Here is a 24,568-nt window from a genome sequence, read left to right on the forward strand (position 1 = left end):
ATAGTCTGATATGAGATCTGTCTCCATCCTTCCTCATGACCCTCATTAAAACTCACGATGACTCCCTTGGTTACCTGCCTCTATAAATCTCAGGTCACCTTCTTTTTCCTTGAGACATTTCTCATTAATGAACATTCTCCCTATTGCAGCAACATGAATTAAAACATCTCCTTCATTGTCCAGCACATTTTGTCTTACACAGTTTTGATGTGATTCAAACAGAATTGGACCTCACCTTTGAATCCTTATTTATTCCATCCACATACCAAGGCTCTTCTGCCCATTGTGCTGTCTTCCTGACTTTTGATCGAGGGGGACCCATTGGTGGGTCCAGCCCCTGGTTCTGTGCTCTGGATTCTTGTCCATTGGTAACACAGTAAGTATTTGCCATTGATTCTTTTTGAGCACTCATTTGACTTCCGGTACTGGCTTCTCTTGATTTTATTGTCTGACAAATTGGTGTTCTTTGTAAACTGGTTAATGTAAATGTAACAGATGTAATGTCATGAAATAAATCTTTTCTCTATTGGATGAAATAGGACAGAGTTTGATTTGTTGGTCTTTTCTGTTTGTCTATTTGAGCTGAAGTCAACTAAGAGTTTGCATCCACTAGGAAGGGATTGGTTCCTTAATAGGGACTGGTAAGTTTTCTATTTTTGTGTTTATGCTTGATACATAGCTAAAGTTTTGGACTTGAAGCTGTAAGTTTTTCTTTGTGTGTGTCTACATGTTTATATATCTGTAGTCCAAAAAACTTTTACCTCTCATTGTGTGAGTTTGGAATATTTTCCTACCTCTGGGTGTATGAACAAATTAGATTATAAAATCTCCTATAGAGGCTCAATTCTGATGGACTTAGTGGTAAACAAGTGTTTATATAAACTAAATATTCCCAGAATTCCCAGAAATTAAGAAAATTAAACTTTAGTTTCAATGTTAAAAAAGAGGTATTGTCAATATAAAATAACTCAGAAATGTTTTAAGAATTCAAGTTTACATAATTTATGTAAATTGTTGACAAATAAGACTAGTTTAATAACTTTAGTTTAATAAAAACAGCTATGTTTTCTCTGAGTAATTAACATTAAGTGTAATGAAAGCACAACATTTTTATTCTACTTGAGTATAGGCTTCCTAAACTTATACAGGTTTACTTATCAAATAAGTCACATTATTTCTACTTAATGTTAAAGATTATGAAAAATATAAAATTTCATGCAGCCAAAGTAAATCATTATTCTGAAACTTTATTTCAACAATAATTATGTTTTGTAGGGTATAAGCTTTAAGATAATTTCCAGGATCTTTAGGTAACATAAAACCTTGGACTTCTACTAAATTGAGTTAATTAATGAATATTCATTGGATACATACATCATGTCTAAGTAAGACGAGTACTGAAACATTAATTACTACTCATAATTTTAGCTTTATATACATTTATCCCTTATTTATATACGCTGCAGGGAAGCTATATATTTTGGCTTTGTTAATGAACGTGTTCATTTTTTTGCCACTTTGAGACACTGTACTATAAAGAATGTGTATGGCTATAGGAAGTTGTGAGCCTTGCTAATCTGCTGCAAAGGCTGGTATGTGACAGATTGTTCGCAGTTATCAGCCTTCTAATAATTTTCTATGGAATATAAGTTACTGTGGTTAAAGTTATTATCAGTATATGTGAATGAGATGACAGAGAGAAACAATTTTGTGTGCAAGGTGGACAGGATGTGTTTTTGCTAATGAAGAATGAGAGTAGTTTTGTCCTAAGCTAAAATGACTGATGGTTGCAAAATAAGAAAGAAGGAAGAGGAGGACCAAATCTAAGTGGATATAAAATCTTACGGAAGATTTGTGGAAAGGCACTTTTATTTGTTGTGGTCAAAGCTCACTAAGATTTGGTGAGCTTATTTATTAGACTATGAAAAGGACTTTAGTATCAGATATTATGCTGATGCAAAACTAGAATTTGCTTTTATCTTTGTTAAAATGACAAAATTTTCTTAGATCATTACTCTGCTCTTAATATGAGGTTTTAAAAATGTTATTCTTTACCTTCTGTGTAATCTGCCAAGATAGCAAAGATTCTGTGTTTTAACAAAGTCACCTTCTATGTTTTTATGTTGGTTTTTATTATGTCCTTGATGGTTTAAGAAAACAAAAGCTTCTCACTTAGGAATGAGCTAAGATTATTTAAAATCATATTACCTTCTATGTTTATTTTTATGCTTTATTGTTGCTTTGAAATAGAAAGTAAAATGTGTGCTGTAAGTACCCATGATCCAATTCCTAACTTAGATGTTCAGATCTCCTAACAACCTTTGCTTTTTTTTTTTCCAAAATCCAATTTTAAGTGATGCTTTTTTGCACCTAAAATCATCTTTGAGATTTCCCAGAGGGTCCCTGGAAAATCAAAGAGGATTCATTTCTTTCACTTTGTAAAAGGAGAAAAGGTGCTAGAAATAATGTTTATTTGATATGTTATTATTGATTAATTGCAAGCAAAGAATTGTCAAATCAAAAGAGATGTTTAGCTTTCCCTGGGTTAAATTGCTGTGGGTAATGTTATTAATACAAATATTTCAGAACTGCATGTCATGTGGGAAGTACCTACAAATTTGTCATGCCCTCACTGTTTACAATATGACAGATTTATGAAAGTCCTGGCTATTCTTTGCCTAATATTAGACAAAGTTCAGCATAAGTCATATCTTAGAATTGTTTTAATGTTACCTGTGTTGCGAGTTTATTTCTTTAATTTAAATCTAGCATCTTCCAGGACTGTAGTTTTCAAGTGGAGTTTTACTATCTATGGAGTTTTATTAACATCAGTTACCTATGGAGTTTTATTAACTCTATACCTTAATAAAACTCGATGATGTATTCTTGATGTTTTCTACCTGTATGTTTGAAATCTTTGTGGTATATTATGTCCTAGAATTATAATACGTTAAGTATGATGTTTTCTCTTTGTAAAGATTGTGTTCTTCCATGTTTATAAATTATACATAATATCCACAAATTGAAAATAGGGTTAATCATCATATTCATAGATATTTTATCTTGTTTTGCACAGAAACAAACTCCATTGTCACTTGTGTTATGCCTACATGAACACTTATGAAGTCTTTTACTTTTGAAAGTCACAAGTAAGTGGCAAATATGCAAACTTTGTCTTATCTGGTTAGAGATTTAATTGCCCCTCAACACTCTCCTGGAAAAACCCCTGTTGCTTGTACCAAAAATAGACTGAATCCTGTTACCTTGAGTAAATTGTCAATCTTTACCAAAATTTTTAATCCTTTTAGTTATCTTCAATATCTGGCTATAATTCCAAACAAACTTTTCCAATTTTTCTCCCTCCCACCTGATTTGACATCACTCAGAACTAAAACCTGGCTGCCCAGATCCCTATCAAGACTCAAGTTTGCCTTGCCACTGGCCCCTTCTGGTAGGATCTGAAAAAGCCCTGCAAACTGGATCCCAGAAACTTGATATAAGCCTCCAAAGGCTCACCACTACAGCCAACAATTCATGGGCCAGAATTCTGCATCTGCACCACTAAAGGAGTCCAGTGAAATGCTGGGTCATACATACTCCTGTTCAAGAGGTAACCAACATAGTGAGTGACATCAGCAAGAACATCAGTGTCTAAACTGGAGAGCTTCAAGAAACTCAGAGTAGTGCTGAATGACCATGAACTTTCTCCACCAACTTCTTGGGATGCATTGAACTGCTTATCTTCAGAATTCAGCTTCTGGTTCTTTACGTAATGTTAATATTTCCCTTTTAATTTTAGGAATTCTTGTTTTGAGATACCTAGTCTCTGGAACCCCCAAACAACTGATCTTTGTCACCACTTCTCACCAGGCAATTCAATGGGTTTTATAAGAACAACACTAACAAGACTCCTCATGAGACTTTCTTAGACCTCATCTCACCTTCTCAGGAGGTTTATGATCACCTTTGAGTTATTCAGAAATGAATGCTATTTGTCTTGAACAAATGAGGGGAACTGACAATGTTGAACTATTTCTGAGCCTGTGCTTCCAGGAAGTTGTGACAGTTAAGAAATCTACCATCATTCTGTGTCCCAGGAGCAGCTAACCACAAAGAACCACCCTGCCCTTGCATATGTCAAGATCCATCTCCATCCTCCCTCAGAAATCCTGTAAGTCTCATAGATGACTCTTTATTATGTTTCTATAAACCCTAGGTCCCCTCCCTTTTCTTTCAGTTATTCCTCATTAATAAACATTGTCCTTATTCCAATAGCCTGAATAAAATCATACCCTTAATTGTCTGGTGCATTTTGTCTTTCATACTTTTGTTTCCTCTCATTTTTATGATTGAGTTCTATCAATATCTTTGCCTCTCTGAGCCTCAATTTCCTCATCTATCAAGGACTATTACTTCTACCTCCGAGAGGTGTGAGGGTTAAATGAGAGGAGGCATGGGAAAGAACCAAGCTAAGCAAATAGTAAGTGCTGAATAAATATCAATCCTTCTCCTTAGAGGAAAACAATCCCAAAGCAATAGGTGACTGAAGTGCTAACTGGTTAAAAGATAGGGGATAAATCAATGTAACTTTGTTTCCACAAATGGGAAAACAATTCAGAGCAGGTGCCGACATTGAAGTAAATAGCACAGGGCAGGAGCACCGTTTCATATGAGGCAGAAACTATGGCACTAATGTATGTTGGAAGCGTGCCTTCCTTCCCTGTAGGAAGCATGTGGTGGTGGAGGGGGCTGTTGCATATTGAGATCATTAGAAAAATAATTTACCTTTACATCCCAGTGACAAGGAGTATCTCAAATGGTAGCCCTCCTCCTACCTTGGAGTGGCTGAGTGACTGGGTGCCTACACTGTGGGTTTACTGACTATTTCCAGGGAGGTCCTAGTGGCTCTGTCTGCCAGGTGTGTCGCTTGTATTCACATCTCAGGCCTGGAGAACATAGGTCTAAAAACAGGTTAAGAGTGAAATTTCTGACAGCACTATATGAGTTTTTCCATAATTCTCCCAGGGCTTTGTGGAGCCCTTTTCAGGTCTACTGGCAGGGAATGACAGCTTCCTAACATACTTCAAGATTACTGGAAAGGAGAAATGCTGAAGAAACTAAGAACATTACATGGAAGTTTACAAGTGAGAGAACAAAGTCACTACTTGACAATTCAATCAGAAACTCAAATTGCTGCAGTTAGCATTCACGAAATACCAGTTTTAGATACACAAATGCAAAGTAATCAGAAAAACATTGCTCCTGAAAAGTGATCACCCTGGTGCTTTGCATTAAACTGTAATCAGCCTGAATGTAAAATGAGTGAATTCTAAGACCTGGAGACTTTAACCTCTGAAAGGAGAAACTATCTGGGGACCTTGACAAAATATGGCTCCTTATTTGCTGCTTTATCTTACCACTCTGTGGTCCTTAGTGATTTTTTTTTTCATATTTCCAATTCTTTCTTCCCCACCAGCACCTTTTAATTTAATTCTTAACCCCATCAGGGTCAAATTACCCGGTAAGTACAGGCAGGCACAGTGCCTAAGTCTCACAGAACTGTTTTAATTTATTTTAAAATCAGAAAAAAAGGGATACCTGGGTGGCTCAGTGGTTAGGCATCTGCCTTCGGCTCAGGTCGTGATCCTGGGGTCCTGGGATCAAGTCCCTACAGGGAGCCTACTTCTCCCTCTGCCTATGTCTCTGCCTCTTTCTGTGTCTCTCATGAATAAATAAATAAAATCTTCTAAAAAAATCAGAAAAAAGAGAGAGATGCCTGGGTGACTTAGTCGATTTAGCATCCAACTCTTGATTTCAGCTTTGGTCATGATCTCAGGTTTATAAGATTGAGTCCTGTGTCAGGCTCTGCGCTCAATGCAAACCCTGCTTGGGATTCTGGCTGCCTTTCTCCCTGCCCCTCCCCACTCTTGAGGGTGCACACACACTTTCTCTCTCTAAAATAAATAAATTAAATCTTTTCTAAAACTCAGGATAAAAGAACTCTTAGGTCAAAGAAAATATTTTAATATACAGTATTAATATATTAATCTTTATACCAACACATAGAATATAATTTAAGATGATTTTTTTTATGGAGGAAGTGCCCATGATGACAAGTGTGCCTAGTTGGGTTAGTTTGTAATTTAGAAGTGCTCTTAAATAAACCTTTAGGGACACAGAAACTAAAGGGTTACATTTCTTTTGTCCTAAGCTAAAGCTAGCAAGGCCCAAGGCCAACTTTGCAGGCCACCAGCCTCTGGGCTGGGGACACCTGTCACTTGCGAGGAACATCTTGCACCTGCGGGTTTCAGAAGGTTTCCCCTCTGGCTCTAAGCATGGGTTCCTGGCCTTCAGCAACCACACTCTGAGGCTTTTGGAAGCCAGCAACATTCTGCCGGCAGGAGCCATTAGAAACTCTGATTCGTCTATGTTGGAGAAACCAGGGTTATGAGTAAACTGACCACCATTCAAAGCAAAAATCAAGTTACAAATTCCAATATAGGATTTTCTTCCTCATTTGCATGAATTTAAATTTTAAAATGTATGTAATTTAAGCCCTAAAAGACAATCTTATAATTTAATAATGACCTTTAAGATGATAATAAAATCATGTGAGAAGTAGACCAAACCGGCAAGTAGAGCCTACTTATTAATCCAGTATTTGAATATCAGACACTGAGGCACGTACTAGGCATCGGTCTCCTTCCCTCTATGAGCAGTGCCTGTTGGCATATGGAGAGTCTGCTTTCTTCCTCTAGCTTTTCTTGAAAAGTGCATTAACCTGATGTACTACTAGTGACTCCCATTTTGGGGCTCCTGCTGGGTGTCATACCCATTCCATAAATTATATCTAAATAATACAAAAATGCTGCAAAGTATCACTAACATTTTTATTTTAAAGACCAGAAAAGGGGCGCTTGGCTGGCTCAGTTGGTGGAACATGTGACCCTTCATCTCAGGGTTGTGAGTTTGAGTCCCACACTGGGCAGAGATTACTTAAAAATAAGATTTAAAAAAATTATAAAAAATTTTAAGATTTCTTTGTTTATTATTTATTTATTTATTTGAGATTGAGAAAGAGAGAGAGAGAGAGTACAAGCAGGGAGAGAGGCAGAGGGAGAAAATCTCAAGCAGACTCCCTGTTGAACAGAGTCCAACATGGGGCTCCATCTCATGACCTCAAGGTCATGCCTTGAGCCGAAATCCAGAGGCAGCTGCTCAACTGACTAGGCCACCAGGCGCCCCACTTAAAAATAAAATCTTAAAAAAATAAAGACCAGAGAAGAACTGGGTAACTTGTCAACAACACGGGGCCAGAAGTGCTGTAGAAAATTCTGACTCCGCTCTGTGTGACTTGAGCCTTGGGTTCCAGATGCTTCCTAGTGGCTGCAGGCCACTGCCACATTCAGAATTCGAGATGGAAATGAGCTTTGTAACTAAAGGCAGCGCAGGAGCCCCAAGGGTGGCTCCAGAATTGGCCTCTAACTGAGGAGACCTCTCAAGGCACTCTCCGGGACAAATAGCTGCCTCGGACCCTCTTGGACTTTCCTCCTAGGTCAGGTAACTGCCAGCCTCCAGAGGCTGGGTCACACCACTAGCTTGTCATCAGTGTCCTTCCCAGGCCTCTCCTTTTAGCCTCTGGGTTCAGCTCACACCCCCACCCCTTGCCAGACAGTCTTCCACAGAGACCCCAGCCCAGCCCGGCTTTTTTCTCCACCATATCTCTGCTTTGCCTCCAGAAGTGGGGAGTCTTACAGTTTGTATTATGCAGAAAGAAAGCTCAAAAGCACATCATTGCAGGTTTCAGTTATCAGAAATCCAAAGCAACAGTGAGGGTAAGTAGAGACTGTGCTTGACCATCATTTTCCCCATTCTTGACACCCTGACCTGAAATTAACTTGCCCCCCTCTGGACAGTAGGTACTAGCCGACACCCAGCACGCTGACAAACAAGCCACTGCTCTGAGCTCTTAGTTTCCCCTTTCTCTCTGGGTTTCAAGGGAACTCAAGCTCTTTTGAAAACTATGTTGCAGCCTGGATGAGGAAGGTCATGCTTTTGGAACGGTCCCCTCGGCCCCAGACTTCTAGAGACCCTTCCAGCAGAGCTCTGAAGGCTCAGAAACCTGTCAGCCTTTGAAGGTGGATGTGTGAAGTCAATTAAGAATCAAGTGCAAATTCATATCTTCCCGGGTTCTTTTTATGTGTGTTCTTTATATCTTGCCGATAAGACTGTAAATTCTTGGTGGGCAGGGATGAGCTTCTCATTTATTTTGTGCCAGAGGCCTCCTCTCTTTCACTTGCCTGTGCTCAATATGTGTTTAGTAAGTATTCTATGCAGGAAGAAGGAAGATTGAACTTCTTTTACATTTTCTGCAACACCAGCTCAGGGGTATACCTTCTCCTGGCCCTGAGGAACAGGCAAACAAAACACAGTTTATATGGGAAAACTTATTCCTAGCCAACCAAGTTGCTCTGACCCAGAGATTAGGATCCTAGAATCTGATGGAGACCTTGCCGCATTCCCTCCCGCCCACTTGAACTGTTCTCTCCCTGTACCTGCAAGTCTCTCTGCTCTGTGGAAATCATGTTCCCTTTATCGGAGCTGATGGCAGCCTCTGAAAGAAAAGGATAAAAAAGGTTAACAGTCACGGGTTTAAATTCCATCAAAAAGAAGAAGAAGAAAAAAAAAAAAAAAGCACTGGGTGCTAATAACGTGAGAAAAAAAAAGCAGAGGGATGTTTCCCCCCATTCCCAACCAGGCTGTCTGTTCTCCTGCACACTAAGCTTGCTCCTTCTCATCATGAGTGAGGTTATTAAGATTGACTCATCTCCTGTTTGGGCCTGCGTGGAGATTCTGCAACCTTGCACTAATTTGTGTTCCATCGAGCCCCAAATAAGTTTAGGGCACATGGCAAATTGGATTTCAGGAGACAATGCATCTTGGAACAGGGAAAACTCAAATAAATGATGTTTACTGCCCTGGAGAAAGGACGTTGCCTTAGTCCTTGTATTCGGACCTGCTTACTTCCATCTGTTTCAGGGTGGTTGAGCTCAGTGGGAGGGGTGAGAAATGGGAGGCATCCCCTTCTCCTGCGAGGGTGGGGCAGGCTGCTAAGCAGTCTCTCAAGAAAACCTATCTGCCGCACATCCTCAGACCTCCCCATTCTCCACATCCTCTCCTCAGCTGCTCAATGGTGTGTCCTTATTTCCATAGATCCTTGGTATTAACCGGGTCGGTAATACCCTACTGGCCTCAGAACTGATGGGGCTTAAGTTAAATACCCGCAGAGCTGACCAACTGGCATATCCCAAAGCTACACTGGGCTGATTTTTAAATCCTCAAGAATCAGGGCAGTGGCTGTTGATCTGCAGCAGTGGGGGCAAGACGGCTGGGGCGAGGAGGTGTGGTGGGAAGTAAGTTGGGCATCATGCTTAGAACTCAAATCCCTTTGCCAGCACTCAGATCAGTTTCCTTCTTCTTAACACTTTGGCATCTATCATCTATCTATCTATCTATCTATCTATCTATCTATCTATCTATCTATCAAAAATTTTTTTAAAGTAGACTCCATGCCCAGCACAGAGCCCCCTGTGGGGCTTGAACCCACAACCCAGAGATTAACACCTGAACTAAGATCAAGAGTCCCAGGCCTAACCAACTGAGCCACCCAGGAGCCCCCTTGGGCATTTATTTTTAAGGAAATAATATATGAATGGCACAAAAGTAAAAATATTCAAAAAGGCTGATGGTAAAAGGTGAGATTGTCTCCCATTCTTGCAGCCCCTGCCTACTTTCCTTCTCCCGAGGTGATGGGTGTGACCCTTTCCCCGTGGGTCCTGCTGGTCATTATCTATGCATAGGCAAAAACATGTGTATATGCTTCTTATTCTCTAAAAGTGCAAAAGATCAGACTCTTTTACACTCTGATCTTCTTCATTTAACAGTATAAAGTATCCTGGAGATTAGTTCATGTCAATCCACACAGAGCAGTCTCAGGGCTTTCTTTAATAGCCATACAGTACGATTTTTAAATTAATTAATTAACTAATTAATTATTATTATTATTTTCATTTTTTTAATTTTTATTTATTTATGATAGAGAGAGAGAAAGAGGCAGAGACACAGGCAGAGGGAGAAGCAGGCTCTGTGCACCAGGAGCCCGATGTGGGACTCGATCCCGGGTCTCCAGGATCGTGCCCTGGGCCAAAGGCAGGCGCCAAACCGCTGCGCCACCCAGGGATCCCTAATTATTATTTTTAGAGAAACAGAGACCATGAGTGGCCATGGAGGGTGGGGCATGGGGGTGAGGCGGTTGGGGGTGAGGGAAGGCAGAAAGAGAGAGGAGAGAGTCCCAAGCAGCCTCCCCGCTCAGTGACCTTGAGATCATGACTTGAGCCAAAATCAAGAGTCAGATGCTTAACCAACTGAGCCACTCAGCCGCCCCCATGAAGTCCTGAATTATAAAAATGCATCATAATTCCTTTAAAAGTCTGCATAAATAGATTCCGACAGGTTGCTTTTACAAACAATGCTACCAGGAATAACTGTGTACGCATCACTCATGCAAGTGCTGGTACGTATGTGGGATAAAGTTCTAAAAGGAGAATTGCTGCATAAAAAGGTATATGCTTTATCATTTTGTTAGACTTTGCCCAAGTGGTTTCAATAGAGATTTTCACCAGAATTTACATTCTCACCAGCTCTGTACTGCTACTCTGCATTGTTGTACCTGCTATTCTACATTGTTGCCAATTTAATGTTTTCAAACATTCTGACCTTATATCATCTAGTTGTTAAAAAAGAAAAACATTATTGTTTCAATTTTCAATTCTTTTATGAATCAGGCCAAGCAATTCATTTTCTAAATTATTAATCTAAATTATTAATATTTATAGTATCTTCTTTTTTTTTAGATTTTATTTATTTATTCATGAGAGAAACACAGAGAGAGGCAGAGACACAGGCAGAGGGAGAGGCAGGCTCCATGCAGGGAGCCCGATGCAGGACTCGATCCCGGAAATCCAGGATCATGCCTTGGGCCAAAGGCAGGCGCTGAGCCACCACTGAGCCATCCAGGGATCCCCCTTAACCTTCGTTTTAAATTTTTAAAATTTTTAGATTTTTAAAAAGATCTTATTTGTTTGAGAGAAAGGTTGAGAAGGGGGAGGGGCCACTGAGCAGGAAGCCGCTGTGGGGCTCAGGGCTCAATCCCAGGACCCTGAGATCATGACCTGATCTAAAGGCAGATGCTTAACCACTTAAGCCACCCAGGTGCCCCCCCTTTCTATGCCTTCTTGATTTACTTTACTTTTATTATTTCATATTTATTTTTTTATTTCATATTTATTAACATCACTTTTAAAGTACATTTCCTTGTTTCTCTATTAAACTATTATATAGGCCCAATTTTCTTCGTTTATTATGATAAATGTAGATTTGCTGAGTACTACTCATAGATTCTGACAATGTTTTAATTATTGTTATTTTGCTGATGAAATGTGATTTCACTTTTCTTCTCTGAACTAAGAATTGTATAAGAGGAAGACTTTTTTTTTTTTCCAATTTTGCTAATTGACTTCTAGTCCATTGCATTGTAATCAGAAAATATTGACTATACTCATCCACATTTTGTAATATTTGGAGACTTTCTTTGGGCTTAACAAATAGTTGACTTTTAAAAACATTTCTTGGGATCTTGAACAAAAATACAGTCTCAGTTTTCACCAAGTTGTACATATGTTAGAATTCTGTACTATATATGACTCATATAACTCTAAAAATTTACACACACACACACACACACACACACAGAGATACACACACACACACTATTATTTTAGTCAGGGCTCTCCAGGGAAACAAAGAAAGAGAGACTTATTTTAAGGAATCAGCTCATGTGATTGTGGAGGTTTGGCAAGTCCCAAATCTGCAGGGCAGGGGGCAGGCTGGAGACCATACAAGAGTCCCAGCCTGGGTCCCAGGACTGCCTGCTGGCCGGATTCCTTTTTGGTCAGGGGAGGTCAGTTTTTGTCTATCGAGGCCTTCAGCTAATTGGATGAGACCCACCCACATTTTGGAGGTAATCTGCTTTCCTCAGAGTCAACTGATTTAAATGGTAATCTCATCCACAAAATACCTTTACAGAAACATCCAGAATAATTTTTTTTTTTTTATTTATGATAGTCACGAGAAAGAGAGAGGCGCAGAGACACAGGCAGAGGGAGAAGCAGGCTCCATGCACCGGGAGCCCGATGTGGGACTCGATCCCGGGTCCCCAGGATCACGCCCTGGGCCAAAGGCAGGCGCCAAACCGCTGCACCACCCAGGGATCCCTATCCAGAATAATTTTTGACCACATATCGGGCACTGTGGCCCAGCCAGGTTGACACATAAAAGTAATCATCACAAATATATATATAGTATATATAACTGTGTGTATTAGAGTTTTATATATTTTATTCTAGTAGTCACTTTTATATCCACGTCTTCATATAATACACCAATCTTCTATGTCTATATGTAGTATCTTGATGATCTTCAATGAGCAAATTGCATTAGAGTACTTCCTCTTTCTTCTCTTTCCCTACCTCTTCCACATCATCCAATTTCCATTGACTATATAGCTTTTCTTTGTGTTTAACTTCCTATTTTTCAAATATTTATATGGCTATGGCTTGGTTTGGCAGCTTTAAATAACTTTTTATTTTTTTTAACCTAACTGCAAAAGACAAGGTAATCAATTCTTACATTATCTCATACCACGTGTCCTCCCTGAGCCTCATTCCTGGTTTTTTGTGCCTGCGCTGTAAGGGTTTGGGACATTTCAGTCTGCTCTGTAACTCTGCTGTCCACATCTAGTTAGGACTCTGGCTTAAAGGTAAAGATTCATTGCTCATGATTGGCTTTTGGGCCAGTTTTTCCATTTGTTTCTGAATTTCTCATATGTTCCTCAAGAAGGACTCAAGGTAAGTATTTTCTGAGTGCTAGCAGGTTCAAGGTAAGCATTTTCTGAGTTCTAGCAGATTTTCCTTCTGGCTTTACAGTTGAACTTATTTTATCAGGGTATAAAATTCTCAGGTCACATTATTCCTCAAGGACTTCAAAAGTATTTATTGAGCACCTGTTTTGTTTGCTTGCTTTTCTATTGCTTAGACCGTTTACTGCTTAGTCTGCTCTCTACGCAACCAGTTTTATTCTGTTTCGTGATACAATCTTCTTGTCTAGCTGCCCAAAATATTCCTTATTTTTAAAGGCTTATAATTTTATCAGATTATCTCTGCTGTTGGTTATGGGACAGTCTGCCTTCTCAATAAGGGGAGTCAAATTTCTCTAATTATTATAAAGTTTTATTAATTATACCTTTAACTAGACCTGTGTTTGTTCCTTTATTTGGATTATATTCTTTTGGAGCACAAATTAGGTGGATCTGTCATATTTTTTCGTCTCCGGTCCTCTGTAAGTATTTCATGTACTCTGATTTCATTTTTAAAAATTTCCATTCCATTTTTGTTTGCTCTTTCTCTGTCCTGCTCCTCATGTCCTTGCTCTGTTTTCAACAGGGTTTTTCACATTTGTGATACTTTCAATTTGGTTTTCCTTTTGTGATAGTTCTTACTTTTTTTTTCTTTACCAAATCATATTTTATCCACTTCTATTTCTTGCCGTGTCTCCTCCAGACTTTTCCACCTCTGCTCTAAAGGCTTGTTTATAGAGAAGCAATCACTTGGTTATTATTTTCAGTCAGATTTTTCATATGTTCTAGTACAACAGCTTTCTTGTGCAAGTGTTTTCAACTGCTTTTGCCTTTCCTATTGCATTTGCCCCTTCTCCCCCTTGTAGTTCCTTACAGTCTTGTAATCACTTCTTTAAGTTAATAATCATCTTTGAATTAGTGGGGTCCTTTCTGGGCCAGCTGTTGGCAGATGATTCGTGGCCGAGAGGGCCAGAGCTCCCTCCAAGCCACAGGAATCTTGCCTCTGACAGCACTGTGTCAGCGTGACCGCTTTCTTCCAGCCAAACTAGGTTGGCACAGCAGGATCTTCCCAATTTAGAGACTCTCTCTTTTCTCCTGCCATCCTGGTATACTACTTCTTGCAAATATGGCATGCCTGTGTGATTCCTCATTTAGCTCCACCTTTCCAACTTCTCAAGCCTTTGTACCAAAAAGAATTTATGGAAAATCCTACTGCCACACTGTGGTTTGCCCCTAATTCTGGACCCATGTTTTCAGAGCTCTTTTCTGCTGGCATTACCAAAATTCTGAAGCCATGGGCATCTTCCCTCAGGCCTTCATACACCCTTGTGAGAACTTTCCTGTAATTTGGGAACTTTCCTCTATCTTGTGATTTGGGTTATATCTCCTAATTTCATCCAAGAGGCAGAAACTCTCTTGTTTGCTTTTTCAAGGTTTCTTATGAAGAGGGGATCTCTTCAAGCCAGAAATGATCTTCAAAGCAGACTTATGTGTTTGGCCTCCAGAAGGGATGGGTCCTAGCCAGGCTCTGGGATGATCCCAATTATCTTTGCCTCTGGTATTCGCACTTTGTGCAATTCCCTTTTTGATCAGGGTATGACCTATGACTTGCTTTCACAAAAATAATATGGCAGAGATGATAGGATGTTATTTCCAAGATTATGTTACATAATATTATAAACTATCATGCTAGGAGACCCTTGCTGTGCTTGATGAAGCAAGAGACCATGCATTAGAGGCCCATGAGGCAAGGAACTGAGAACAGATTCTAGCCAAAAAGCATCTAGGAACTGAGAGTAGCCTTGGGTCAATAGCTGGCAAGAAACTGAAGCCCTCAGTCCTATAACCCAGAAGGACCTGAATCCTGCCAGCAACCACGTGAACTTGAAAATGGCTCTTTCCTCAAAAGACATGAAAGGACATTTCTCCAAAGAAGACATACAAATGACCAACAGACACATGAAAAAATGCTCAACATCACTTGGCATCAGGGAAATACAAATCAAAACCACAGTGAGATACCACCTCACACCAATCAGAATGGCTAAAATTACCAAGTCAGGAAATGAGAAATGTTGGCTAGAATACAGAGAAAAGGGAACTCTCATACACTGTTGGTGGGAATGCAAGCTGGTGCAGCTGCTCTGGAAGAGTATTTTCAACTTAAAAAATTTTAAAATAGAGCTACCCTATGACCAGCAATTGCACAACTAGGGATTTACCCCAAAGATACGAGTGTAGTGATCCGAAGGGGCACCTGCACCCCAATGTTTATAGTAGCAATATCCCCAATAGCCAAACTATGGAAAGATCCTAGAAGTCCACTGACAGATGAAGAATAAAAAAGATGTGGTGTACATATATACAATGGAACGTTATTCGGCTATCAAAAAAATGCTATCTTGCCATGTACAATGATGTGGATGGAACTAGAGGGTATTATGCTAGGTGAAATAAATCAATCAGAGAAAGACATTTATCATATGATCTTACTCATATGTGGAATTTAAGAAACAAAACACAATCATAGGGGAAGAGAGGGAAAAATAAAACAAGATGAAATCAGAGAGGGAGACAAACCATAAGAGACTCTTAATCACAGGAAAAAAGCTGAGAGTTGTCAGGGGGGTGGTGGGAGAGGGTAACTGGGTGATGGGCATTAAGGTGGGCATGTGATGTCATGAGCACTGGGTATCATATAAGAAATGATGAATCACTGACTTCTACCTCTGAAGCTAATAATACATTATATGTTAATTAATTGAATTTAATTTTTTTAAGTTAAATAAATGAATAAACCTTGGAGCTATAAAAAGAAAAAGAAAAATGACTCTTTCCTTAATCAGGCGTTGAGATGAGACCACAGTCCTGGCAGACATCTTCAGTACAACCTTGCTAAGAACCCAGTTGATCTGTATCCAGATTTCTGACCCACAGAAACTGAGACAAAAAACGTGTGTTGCTTTAGCTACTGAGTTTGTTGTGGTATTGTCACACATCAGTAGATAACTAATACAGCATGTCCAGTCTGTGTTAGAAACAGACCACGGCCAGCAGTTCTGTAGGCTCTAGAAGAGCACCACATGAGGCTCATGGTTTTGTGTTGAAGAACATTAATTTTGCAATCAAATAGATGTGTGTTCAGGTACCAGGCCCACCTTGAGTTATGAGGCTGTTAGGTCAATCAGGAGCTGTGTGGCCCAGGATGAGTTGCTTAATCTACTTGAGCTTTGGTTTTTTCAATTTTTAAATATGAGTGTTAACTGGACTCATATTCTATTGGTGAGCAGAAGGCTTAAAAGAGATTAATAAAATGGGGCACCTGGGTGGCTCAGTCAGTTGTGCGTCTGCCTTCTGCTCAGGTCACAATCTCGGGGTCCTGGCATCGAGCCCCATGTTGAGTCCTGCATCGGCGGGATGTCTGCTTGTCCCTCAGTCCCTGACTCTGCTAGTGCTCTCTCTATCTCTATCTCAAATAGATAAATAAAATCTTTTTAAAAAGAGAGATTAATACAATAAAATGCTTTCCATTATTCCGGGCACAAAAGAAGTGCTCAGTGAGTATCTATCAGTCTTGCTGTCCCAGAAGCGCTATGAAGTACTGGTTCCTGGTGGCCACACAACCACCACCAGATTCCAGGGTTTGATTTTTTTTTCCCTCCAGGAAAGGCTATGATAGCAGAAGGAGCACTGGAGTGGGAGTCAGAATTTCTGGATTTCAATCCTTTCTGTGCCGCTGCTAAGCTGGGTGACGCTGGGAAGTCATTTCATCTCCTTGAGCCTAGTTCCTCATCTGAAATTCATCGTGTTTGTCCCTGCTTATGTCTTGAGGGTCCAAGGTGTATGTCAAATGCTTGTGAGCAGTAATAGGGTACACAAATATGAGCACTGGCACTGTTAATAAAACCATTTGATAAAATGGTAATTAAAATCTTGGAGAGGCCCTTTACCATGACGACTCACGGTATCTCTATGGCCACGCCAGGATGGGAGCTAAACCCGAGCACCCAGGAGGTAGCCCAGGTGTGGCACAGTGGTTGAAAGTGTGAGCTCCAGAGCAGGACTGCCTGCCTGGGTTAAAATCCTCCTCTGCCACAGATTGTTGAAGCCCAGGAAACTACTTACCTCTCTCTGCTTCCACCTCTGCAGCTATAAAATGAGTATGAGAGTTACCCTTTGCTTCACAGGGTTGGGTTTTTTTTTTTTTTTTTAGATTTTATTTTATTCATGAGAGACACAGAGAGAGAATGGCAGCGACACAGGGAGAGGGAGAAGGATGCTCCCTGTGGGGAGCCTGAGGTGGAACTCAATCCCAGGACCCCAGGGTCAGGACCTGAGCTACCCAGGGGCCCTTCAACCTCTGAGCTCAACCTCTGAGCCACCCAGGGGCCCTTCAACCTCTGAGCCACCCAGGGGCCCTTCACAGGGTTGTTCTGAGCATCAAATGTACTGATGCATTTGAGCACTCTGAATCCTAAATCTTAGAAAAACTCCTTCATATGACATGCTCAGTGACTATCAGCCGCCATCATTATTCTTGAAGACTCCTTTATCATTTCCTTCATTTCTACGCTTTGGGTGGGGGAATGAAGTTCTGGTTTTGTTCCCATTCAGCCACCTGGCACTTCCTGTTTGTCTCCTTGCAAGGATTTCACAACAACTGATGAAGGGAGGACAGATTTGGACCAAATCAAAGATAATAAAGGACATCAAAAACTACTTACATTCAATTTGTGACTTCATCTGCTCTCTTGAAGTAAAAGATGACTAATAAAGGATTTAAAATTGGGAGGGGGGAAAGAAGTTACAAAGTTAAACGTGCTCTGCAGCTAGAAAAAAATAGAAATTCATTGTCTTTGGATAAAATGGCATAAATTTCCCCAAATATTTCGATTACATGAATTCACTCCCTTTATTGGAAGTGGCTGGGTAATGAGATAGCTAACTTCATTGAAAACAGATTCCCTTTAGAAGATAATTTCCTCATTATCCTCAGAGGCTCTAGAATCTGCTGTTAGATTCAGAATTCAATTTTGAGTGACTTAAGGGAATAAAACCCTCATAACTTTTCTTTCTAAATTACAGAAGATCAAAGACTGAACATGCCCTTTAAACAAACTTATTATTATAGCATCTCACACTATCTCACACACTTAGAAACTAATAATTTTTCAATAAATTTAACTTATTACATTAATTTTTAGAAGATTTTTCTGAAATCTTTCAGGAATGACAGTTTTATCTCTCGGTTTTCACGTAATTACGGTCAAGTTGGTTGACAAGTAGAAAAAAGTTGCAGACCATGAGTGCGACGGGGCACTTACTGGGGTAACTCACTGAATCCCTCAGTAGCCCCGGAAGCGAGGGGTGAATTTCCTTATTTATATGTGACTCTGATAGGTAATCCAGCATCCTGGTGCTAGAGGCATCTAAACTCAGCTCTATCCAAATTCTAAGCCTTCGTTCTTTCTACCATAGATGCCACCCATCGACCATGAAGCAACGTCCAGTGACACCCCACCCCACCTGACAGCACAGAGGAAAAGCCCAAGTCTAGAGGAGATGAAGGGGCTAGTCCGGGCTCCACCGTGACCTGGCTGCTGGCACTGGGATCGCTAAGCAGCCGGCAGATCTGGGTCGTCCTTCCTTCCCCGCGCCCTAGTGATGTGAGTTTGGACCATCTATTTAAATCTCCTTGCGCTTCAGTTTCCATACTTGTCAAATGAGAACAAACTTACATCATCAGGATGTTCTGAGGGTTAAATGAGCATATTATGTCAAATACTTAGCACTAGCATCTGGCATATGCGATGTGATCAATTATAGGTAACTGTTCTCAGGGACCCTAGTAATAATAATAATAGCCCCGTGAGTTCTGATAAAGGACTTGTTCATATTTGTCATCACTCTAATTATATAAATATACCAACAATGACTGGTGCGCTGTATCCTACCTATGTGTTTCCGTGTGGCTTAATTTAAACAGATGAGCCTTGCTTTAGGCTGCCGTTAACGTGCAGGTGGAATGTACGTACATATATCTGCCAAGGACTGTGCCCTCCTATAGATACGAACTGATGCTATTATTTCCTGGCACTGACCACTAATTTCCTGGGGCCTCCTGAGAAATTTGGAGTTGTGCTTTTGCTCTCTGCACCTCCTGGGACCCCACCCTGCTGTTGCCCCTGATGAGTCAGCCCAGGCAGGTCCAAGTTCATTACTGATTTCCTGGGCTCTCTGGGACTCAGGGCCCTGTTAATCTGCCTGCCTCCCAGCTGCCCAAGCCCGGCCCCCTTTCTGGCAGCCACTGCCCCCTACAGCTCTCTGATCCTATCCCAGTAGCTCTTAATTGTCTTAGGGCTACCTGTCTTTCTTTTTCTCTGTGAGTGAAGCTTAGCGTGTGAATCACTTTGTACGAATTGTTTATTTTGCACACCTCCCATTTTTCAGTAGTTTACCTCTGCACACTTCTTTCCTTCTATGCTGGGGCAAGTGTACCAAAAAACCCTATTGTTCTCCTAATCCCTCCTGGCCATGGTGCCTCCCCCTCCCCATCCTTATCTTCCTTTGTAAGCTTTTACTGACACAGCAGATTCTTACCTTGCTCCCTTTCGATTTTCCTAAGTACAAATGGTTGCTTAACCCCTTGCTAGCAGATGCTTTATTTGCAAAGCCATGCAGGTTTTTTCCTATTTTTCTCAAGCTCCTGCTTCCATTCATCTGACATTAGTTTTAAAAGAACCCTCGTGTTCATACCCAAGTGTGACTTTAAAGGACAGAGACGGGAACATAGGGAGCCTACACGATGGGTGCTTCTCTTTGCATTTGATGCTGAATATCTACATCTACCCTATAACGAGATCATCTGCATTTATTCTAGAACTGTATCATCCACAACTATTCTATGTCATGTCCATCTATCCTTTATATCATCTCCACCTATTCTGTATCCTCACTGGGTTGCCATATTGCTCGTGAACCTTCCAGAATTTCAAAATATGGTAGTGACGAGGAACTCACTGCCCTGCAGCGCCCCCTCCATCTCTGCCAGGACAGCCCCAACTGCTCTTCTATGCACATTTCCATTTCAGGCCTTACCCTGCCCTGAAATCTTCCCTGGTGGTATCTGAGAATCACAAGTACTTAGTATCTGACTCTCAAATTTGGGTATCGGGTTATCGGGTGGATTGTTTTGCATCCTCCTGTGTACTCTCTTCTACTGTGTCCTTAATTGTTTTGTAAGTGCAGCTTTGCGCTCCTGACTCATGCTTTAAATTACTTACAGGTAGACAATGGTTAGGCATCCTTCATGCTTCCATCTTAATCTACTAGACTCTTTCATGGGCATCAGAATGCCTCCAGGAACCTGCCTTCAAAAGATCCCTGGGTCTTTTGCCAGCCCAGCTGAATGAGAAATTCCAGGCATGGGGACATGAAATCTGTGGTTTAAATGAACTCTTAGGAGCTTACGAAGTCACTCTAAGTTTGCTAACACTAGGTTTGGAGAAACCTCTAAAACAGCTTTAAAATTTCCCTTCTTGGGTGCCTGGGTGGCTCAGTGGTTGACTGTCTGCTTTCGGCTCAGGGCATGATCCTGGGGTCCTGGATGGAGTCCTGCATCTGCTCTCTGCATGGAGCCTGCTTCTCCCTCTGCCTGTGTCTCTGCCTCTGTGTGTGTGTGTGTGTCTCTCATGAATAAATAAATAAAATCTTTAAAAAAAAAAAAGATTTCTCTTCTTTTCCATTCCCACAGTCCTCTTGCTAAGCAAGGTTCCTATCACCCAGAGCACACATGTGCACACACACACGTGTGTGCACATGCACACCTCTTTTTTTAATTTAGTATTTGAACAGCAAACAAATATTAATGAATACTTAGTATGTGCCAGACACCGTGGTAGATGTAGAGAGGAACAGACCATGACCCCTGTCCTTGAGTTGACAATACAGAGAGGATGGCACACACAGGCATCCCACACTTAATGAGAGGTCAAGGCTATGAGCCAAAATGAGGCTGAAAAGCTAGCCTGCCTCGAGTTTGTGCCTAGAACACCGGTGTTAGAGTTTAACTGCGATTTGTCCATCCTGTCCCAGGAAGGGCAGGTGTGAGGTTAATTTGTGTTCCATTTCAGAGAGGGGGAGATGCATCCAAGCAAGCAAACAAATAAACAAAGGAAGAACATCCATGCTTGGTTATTTTCCATTGGACCAGCGTTGCCTCCATGACCCAAGCCCGTGAACATCCCCCCTCCATCCCAGAGTACACACAAGCAGGATTCGTGTGCAGCAGGCATGGGTAAGTGTCAGGAGTGGCTGAGGCCTCTCAGCAGGTGCCTGGCCAAAAAAGAACTGTCCTCACATGTACTCGGGACCCAGGCTTGGGATGGGTTGTCAAAACATATGTCTCAGGAATAAATTCCTGGGGCAGTGACAGTACTGATTCATGACAGCCCCTTGATACATGGAGGTTGACGATTTGTACTGACCTCTTCAGCATTCTCGTTTCTCGAAACAGAGCCTGTCATTTCAGAACATCTAACACTTGAAAACAGCTTATTGTGGTGGTGCCATGGCAACACAAAAAGGCTTTCCCCCGTTTGTACCAAACAAGAGCTAGAGGTGTTTGACGAGCACACAGAAACAGCCTGTAGTTCAGGACAGAGGACATTTAAATAAATTGGCAGGACTCATTTCTGCCCTTGCAAATTGACAGACTTGATTTCTAGCCTCCGTCTCTTGTGCTGTGAGCCTTGAAACGTAGCGGGAGCATGAATTCGGGGCAGCTGGCTTTTCTTCCCCCATTTGTCCCCATTTGTCCGTCACGTGAACATTCTTTTCTGGTGATGTGGGGAATATTTATGCTAATGCCTTGGCTGTGGGTAATATTTTGATCGGACAACTGCTCCTTAATCTCTCACTTTCCTAAGTCATACTCATCACTTCTGCAGGCAGCAGACTCCTTTGTAATAAGGGAGATTTAGATTAGATCAGCATTTTCCAAACCTGGTTGTACATTAGAGGAGGCTGGGAGGCATGTTAAAAATGCAGATTCCAGAGACCTATCCAGACCTACTAATTCAAATTCCCCTGATGGAGGGGCCCAGCAAACTGGCTTTTTTAAGCTGTGGCTTGGTGATTTTTCTTTTTCTTTTTTTTTTTTTTTTAAGATTTTATTTATTTATTCACTAGAGACACAGAGAGAGAGGCAGAGACATAGGCAGAGGGAGAAGGCAGGCTCCCTGCAAGGAGTCCAATGTGGGGACTCGGTCCCAGGATCACAACTTGAGTGGAAGGCAGATGCTCAACCAATGAGCCACCCAGGTGCCCCCTGGTAATTTCAGTCTAGGCAGGCCTGTCCCTGCCACTGAGAACCCCCAGCTCAGACACTGCCCAAGGCCCTTCTAGCTTTGCTGTGTGTGGATTCAGGATCTCCTGACCCTCTCCCTGCTCCTAACTGAGCCCCTCCATCACCACGACCACCACCACCACCACTACACACAAAGAACCTGCCAGTCTCTTTGGTAACTCCTCTGGGCACTAGAAGATCTAAGGGTTTTGTAGGTTCAGCAAATGAGCCTTTTGCTCCAGGGTATGCAGGTGGCTCATGAGCACTGCTGTCGGATGGCTGAGGAATGGTGGTTCCTTCCAGAATAATAGGCTGCCTTGGTATCGCACTTAAAGCTCATTTTCAGGCACTTGTGCACACTTTAATACAGGACTGGAATCCTGAGCCATTTCTGTCCGTCCAGCTGTGTGAGTTAGAATTGCAGAGGAGACAAACATGAGAATGAGGTTGACCTGGGGATATCTGGGGCAACAAAATCAGACAAGAGCTGGGAAGCAACCTCTGTCTATAAATCCTGCAGGCCAGTGTCTCATGCTGAGTAAAGCAATCTCCTAGTCATCCAGGAGAGTAAGATTTATGCCAGGTGAGAAAGGACAGTCAGCTGATTTCCTATCTGCGGACGGATGAGCAGGGTAGGGAGGCGGGAGAGCGCAGTAGCTCAGGCCAGGGCCCCCGAGGCAGACAGGCCTGCCGTCCAATCCTGTATCCCTCACTCACCAGACCCGCTGGCTTAGAAAATTCTCTAGGGACTGATTTTTCCATCATAAAATATGGATAGTAACAGTCCTGTAGCATAAGGTTATTGTAGAGGTTAAATGTAAAAATCTGGGGCACCCTGGTGGCTCAGTCAGTTGAGCGTCTGCCTTCGGCATAGGTCATGAGCCCAAGGTCCTGGGATCGAGCCCCGGGTCCGGCTCCCTGCTTAGTGGGGTGTCTGTTTCTCCCTCTACCTCTCCCCCACACTTGTGTGTGCTCTATCTCCTTCTCATTCTAATAAATAAATCTTTTTTTTTAATGTAAAAATCTGTTAAAAGCCCTCTAGCATCAATCAGAGCCTAACTTAGAGTAGCCCTTATTGTTTCTTATTGTTCAGAAAATGCAATGATAGTTAATGTGATTCCCACATAAATAAAAACTATAATGTAGACAGTTTTACTATCTCTCACTGCTCCCCTTACAGTGCTCCTCTGAGCGACCACATCACAGGTGACTATCCCTTTTAGGCCTTCCACCTTGCGGCTAGAACTGGAGCAACCCACTCTGCCTACCCCTCCTTTTCAGTCGTCATGCAGCCCACACCCTTCACTCAGGTTACCCCACTGCTGATTTGGCTCTCCCTGTGTGTGGGAACCCACTCATCTCCCAAGTACCACCCCCTCCCAGCACCTTGATAGCACTTAGGTATTTGCCGAGGCTCCACTGGAAATCATCTCTTAGGGAGCCAGTGCTTGCTCACCTTCTGCCAAAGCGAGCTTTCTTTTAATTGATTTCAACCAGGTTTCACTTTCTAAGTGTGGCCTCGGCTAGTATTGTTAGCTTATAGGATTGCCATGACAACGGAATGAAATGATGTTCAAACGCACTTAGCACAGTTCCTGGCATGTGGCGGCACTCAAAACACGTTACTGATTTTCATTATTGGACCCTGGGAGCCGGGAACAAGGTCTTGGTCGCTGGTCGTCCCTCAAGGGCTGCCATTCTTTGCAAACCGGCCTCGGCTGTCAGCCCTTCTCTTTGATGGAAGCACTTTGTCTTCTTTGAACTTGCCGCCCTGCAAAATTCTGTGGCCTTTGCCTGCCCTTCTACCCCCTTCCCAAAAACTTCATTTTTTTTTTTCATTTTTAATGATATGCTTAAAAATTGTACATATTTTTATACAATTCGAAGATACAAAAAAATGTAAAACTAAAAACTAATCTCTCCCACTTTACAGTTTAATACGTAAACTTCTGAACTTTTCTCTATATTTATGTAATGTATGGCGCTTTCTGTTTCTTTTCTTTTTTCGTTCTTTTCAAAGATGGGCTCGTACCAGACATAGTATTCCATGACTTGTTTTTTATTTTTTCTATCCGCTTATTTTTGTTTTTTCTTGCTCAACAAATACCATGAATATACTTCCATGTTGTGACACATCATTTTTTTAGACAAGGCTGCATGGAATTTTAGAGTACTGTTTCCAGTTTTTTCTATTCAATGGATTCTTCTGGTTTCAATATTAATATGCTTTTTACTAGAGCATTCCACCT

The 24,568-nt window shown here is 41.5% G+C and overlaps 1 long non-coding RNA gene across 1 annotated transcript; it reads right to left on the minus strand.

Moving 5' to 3' along the window:
- Window positions 1–7,088: 7,088 nt before the first annotated feature.
- Window positions 7,089–23,863, minus strand: LOC140626830 (uncharacterized). Its single transcript, XR_012025830.1, has 4 exons — window positions 23,776–23,863; window positions 17,698–17,740; window positions 8,556–8,614; window positions 7,089–8,406 (listed from the first exon to the last, which is right to left on the minus strand). It is a non-coding gene; the product is annotated as an uncharacterized lncRNA (long non-coding RNA).
- Window positions 23,864–24,568: the final 705 nt, after the last annotated feature.

The sequence above is a fragment of the Canis lupus genome, chromosome 38, assembly GCF_048164855.1.
Source record: "Canis lupus baileyi chromosome 38, mCanLup2.hap1, whole genome shotgun sequence".
Taxonomy (NCBI): domain Eukaryota; kingdom Metazoa; phylum Chordata; class Mammalia; order Carnivora; family Canidae; genus Canis; species Canis lupus.